The sequence below is a fragment of the Oryzias latipes genome, chromosome 5 (assembly GCF_053564925.1).
Source record: "Oryzias latipes strain Hd-rR chromosome 5, Olatipes_Hd-rR_3.1".
NCBI classification, from domain to species: domain Eukaryota; kingdom Metazoa; phylum Chordata; class Actinopteri; order Beloniformes; family Adrianichthyidae; genus Oryzias; species Oryzias latipes.
In genome coordinates this window covers 20,080,974-20,086,211 of record NC_136241.1, presented here as the reverse complement: position 1 = coordinate 20,086,211, position 5,238 = coordinate 20,080,974, and the positions used below count along the sequence as shown (strand labels likewise).

The following is a 5,238-nucleotide window of genomic DNA, read 5'->3' as shown; positions in this document are numbered from 1 at the left end:
TATTGTCAGTTGGCTTACATTTGTATTATTTCATATAAAAAATATTAAGATTCCTCAACTTATAAAAGAGAGATTATTTACTTTAAAACGCTTTAACTATATTTTTATATTACTCAACTCATAAAATATGTAAAATTCACACAAATGCTTTATAAATTCTTTAACTCATTAAATGTGTAGCATTGAAAATATTTAAAATTCTTCAGCTTAAAATGTATTCTAAACAGAGATATTGATACTGCCCCACTACATTTTAAAGGCTAACATTGATAAAAACCAACAAACGTGAAGGCCACACAATAGTGATTGCATAATACACTTTTTTTAATTGCTCTTTAAAAAAAAGCACAAATATCAAGAGGATGAAGAAACAATAAGTGCAATAAAACTGCATTATAAGAGTGCCACACAACATATTGACAAAAAGAGTTGGTTTTGTATTGTACGGCAGAAAAAGCATATGATCACAACAAAACACATTAGTTACATAACACTTAAACCAACAAATAGTCCATTCTGGAAGACTCACTCAACGAAACATTCTTCAGCGTCAATAAAGGTCCTTTCAGGGGTTTGCTGTCCTCAAGGCTCAAGACAGCATTCTGAATAAATATGAAGGCAAGTTCAAGTTTTTTGGGGTGCTGTAGGTCCAGAGCATAGATGTCCCCGAAGAGTTAGAAGAGATTAGTCAGCCAGATGTGTGGGACCACTGACGGCAGCATCAGGAGCATCACCACGACAACTGAGAAGATACCCACAGCAGTGTCTGTGAGGTCTGGTATTCTGGAAAATACAAAACAAAAAACACAGATGAGTTCAGACGCTCAAAGATATTCATCACACTAATGTCCAAAACTGACATTCCTGCCATCTGTCAATGGGAATCTTTTCATGCTAACATTCTGTTAGCTTTTAATCAACTGGCTATGATGTTTTAAGGACCAACTCCAATTAAAATTGTGTTTTTAAAAAGTTCTTTAGCATTTTTCTGAAGGAGGACATTTATAAAATAATTTAAGACTAAAGCTTCATTTTTCTTTATTCAAATAATGATGGATCAGGAGCAGAAAAAGGTAAACGAAAATGTTCCCACTCCTTCCAATCAGGAGTCCCTGATGTTCGTCTCATCTTCCATCTCATTTTTAAAACCATTTAAAAATATCACTCAGTTTACAAACTACAAACAATTGCCCTATTTATTATGTCACTCAATAAAATCTCAATCAATATTAAAGGATTAGTGAAAACCATTGACAGGGAGTCGTTTGCACTTACTGTACAGGTCTTGAAGAAGTTGGAGGCATCTTCATGCAGATAAACAGGAAGAGCAAGGAGGACAAGTGCCCGTCTCATGTTCACGTCACGCTGGTCCTAAAAGAATAAAAAGAAATATCCATTACCTTTGAAGCAAATGCAGAGCAAACACTTCCAATATTTATTTAAGGAACTTTAAGAAATAATAAAATGATACCTTTTCTAGATGTCTATTTCTAGTGAGAGTACAATACAGTGTTCATGGCATGATCCACTTCAGGTCAAAGACCCAAAGTCATTTTTAAGGCAAGTTACACCTTGGCTTCTTACAGCTGTTATCCGTTTTTGAATTATGCACATTAGAAATTCACCTGGAGGTCATAAATCCTAACCAAGCTGGCCAGTTCCTGTCTGTTTTGGTGGACTTAGTCTCAGAAAAGGGCAGCTTTAAGTTACACAAACATGTAAAAACTGAACAATTTCCTCTGACTGCATCTACTCTACATAAATCCATTTCAGATCTTGACAGATGAGTTTTCATGGTTTCAAATGATGGAATGGTGCTAATGCAACATCATTTTATTATTGTAATATACTGTCATAAAGACATGACAATATTCCAAAGTGTCTCCACATACATGGCAGTGGAAACACTTTGGAATATTGGCTATGTAGTACTGCAGTATTATATGTAGTACTGCATAGTGCCAAAGTAACAGAACACAACTTGCACCTCCATTCCATTGTGCCACCTTCAGCCTGCAATCTAAATATGTTTAGTTAAATTGTAAATAATTTCAACTCTATTTAGACCTTTGGCTAGTTAAAATGTGCATAAATGTTTCCATGCTGCCGTATAAATCTAATAATGGTAATAGTTCAGGATGAATGCATTAAATAAGTATAAAACTCACCCACTGACACCTCTTTTCTGGTGAAATGGTGACTTTCTGGTGAACTTTCTGAAGTTCAGTTTCTGAAGTTCAGTATCTGAAAAGTCCAAAAGAGATTTTTCAATGTTAAAAAATGTTTCAATTATATTCTGATCAAAAAACATTTATTGCACTACACAACCTATTGCATTTTTTGTTTTTTTAAAATAGCTCTAGACAAATAACTGATCAGGAGACAAGTTACCTGGCTGGCCTTGGCGTCTACCTGGAGGTGAAACACTGAACACTCTGTAGTTCGGTACCTGAACACAACACGAGCACGTTGATTAATTTATTTTTACAAAAACCTTTTTTATAACGGAGATCAGTGATTTATAAAAGCTTAAAGCTGCATTCAAAACCCAATGCTTCCATGTAGCAACCAGGCTTAAAACTGTTGGCGGTAGCTCCTCCCACACAACCGTTAGAGGCTTTGAGTGACATTTTTGGACAAATGTCCAGCAGCAAACTTTAGCCACAGACAGAGGCCTCCAACGCGAATTTCACACGCGGATCATGTTTAGTGTGATTGCAGCATAACAGATCATTTCTACCTCTGAAAAAAAAAAAAACCTCATCACTGTCGTAACTTACGGGCAGAAATGCATTTTGGGTTTGGCTCGGTCTGCTAATATGACAAACTAATCATGTATGCATTGCCACATTAAGCTCTAAAACAATCGTAACACACATATGTTTAAACAACAGTAAACCACATTTACGGTAGTATAAGAGCATTTTTAAAGCATTCATTCAAAATAAACCATGAACGATACTTACCAAATTAAATCAGGGCTGAAGACAAGACGGCACCATCAGCGATGAGGCGGATGAAAAAAAAAACCCGAGGTTGGGGCGTCTTGAAGCGGGACGAAATCGCAACGCTTTGCAGAAAAATAAAATGCTCGACTTTCAATTTCAAACGTCGCATACTCGCATTCGGCAAATCCAACATGGCCACCTGAGCTAACGTAGAGAAAAGGAAAGACCCTCCCACCAGTACGTGATGACGTCATGACGCTACTTCAGGGATCTTAAAATTTTTGAGTGCTAGATACAAATAAGCTTTAAAATATTTAGCACTGTTAAGTTAAATTTGAAAAAATCTTGATAGAGCTTAATACTTTATAGTTGAATCAACTACAAAATGACATTTAAGTTGTGTAACCTTAATAGTTATGAGTCAGTACAAGTGATAGGGTTTAGAGTGTGTTCAAAATGGGAGGTGGCGGCCTCTCGTCCAATCAGAGCACGAGAAATCATCTGCCTTCCGTTTCATGCAAAGTGCCTTCCTTTTCATTCAAAGTGCCTTCCTTTTCATGCAAAGTCACTTCCGTTTCATGCATACTCCTCTCTCACACACACATATAAACTCTTCCTCACACGTTCATATATACTTGTCTTTCACATACATACATTCTTTTTTAAGAGTGACAATGAGAGTGAGAATGTATGTATGTGTAAAGTAATATATATGCATGCGAGAGAGAGAATATATGAATGTGCAAGTGAGAATATATGTATGCGAAAGAGAGTATATATGACTGTGAGAGCAAGAATGTATGAATGTGAGAGAGAGAATATATGGATGCGTAAGAGAATATATGTATGCGAAAGAGAGTATATATGACTGTGAGAGCAAGAATGTATGAATGTGAATGGTTCAGAATAAATAATGTCTTATACGGCCCCTCATACATACTGGGTGATTTGTATGTAAATATGTGTATGCTAGCCTAACCCAGTGTAATGTACATTTTCGTTGAACTCTAGGTATTATATACATTTAAATTGTCTTTAAAAAAGGCCCCAAAAGTCTAATGTTCAATCCTGTAGACACCCTGATGACGGGTAACGAACAAGCCACACAAATCAAATGCGTTCCAAACCAAACAGCACTGCTCTGAATAAGTCTAACTTTACCAGTGTAGTTGTGGAACAAAAAGACATTTTAGTGCAAACCACAAAGCACAACTTAATTCCAACTGATAACAACAGGGCAGAACATAATGCTGTTGTTCAGGGACTGTAGCTTTTGAAAAATGAGTTTTCAAAGCCTCCACTTCCTCTTTTGCATTATTTGTTGGTTAAAATATCCTCAGTGCACTGGTAGTAGTTACTTTTGAATATTTAGTCAATTACATTTTGTCATGATTTACACAAGTGGCCATCTTGGTTTCTATTAACATAAAGTGTAGATGGAGATTGAGAGCAGGAGAGGCCGCAGCAATTCAACAAACCAATCTCTGGTAGTGTATTCATGTTTGTGGCAGATTTGCACGTTGTGGCTTGTGGTTGGCAAATGAGTTTGATCTCAGCTGACAGCTCCGGAGAATTCCTCATGCTTGGGTCTCACGCATTTAACTCTGGGCAATCCCTGGCAGACACAGGAAGTATTTGTGATTCATGCTCTAATCTCTCCCATCACAGATGTCACATAGAAAACAGAATTGGAGTCAAGCATTTATTTGGGCAGCCACGGACGCTGCTATTTTGGAAGCTCCCACCCAGCTCTGCTTTTATCACATGGAAATATTTTCAAATGAGATATTCAGCATCCAAGCAAAACAAATGATGCAGATGGCCATCTGTGCTCCATTGACTATCTTTGCAGTTTCCACATGCTTTTAAACTAGTTTCTCAAAAAAATCAAAAATATTTATTTTGTGTACTCATAATTACCTAACAATTAATCAGAACGTTAATTATCCTTCTTAAGAGTAAAGGTTTATGGGAAATAATTTGTCAGAGTAGGCCTTGGTTTTGAAAAGGGAAATTTGTCAGTGTAGGCCTAGGTTTTGAAAAGGGAAGTATGCAAGTCATAAATTCATGTAAGGTTCTTTCTGTTCCATGAGATTCAATCGTAAAACAGAGATCCCTGAATTTTGACCTACTGACAGCAAAGGGCAAAACTTGGGAAACCCATCCATGCCTCTGAAAACACTTTTCCGATGTGCTTCTCTTATATTCAGTCAGATCTGCTGTCACACATTATTGCTGATTAATTGATGTTTTGCCTATTGACTGTGTATGAGAACTGGACTGAGCTCCC

General features: G+C 36.7%; 1 long non-coding RNA gene across 1 annotated transcript; it reads right to left on the bottom strand.

Annotated features, from left to right (window-relative positions):
• Positions 1–570: 570 nt before the first annotated feature.
• On the bottom strand, positions 571–3,139 carry LOC144992185 (uncharacterized). Its single transcript, XR_013656055.1, has 5 exons — positions 2,967–3,139; positions 2,392–2,449; positions 2,169–2,244; positions 1,276–1,371; positions 571–783 (listed from the first exon to the last, which is right to left on the bottom strand). It is a non-coding gene; the product is annotated as an uncharacterized LOC144992185 (long non-coding RNA).
• Between the last annotated feature and the right edge of the window lie 2,099 nt (positions 3,140–5,238).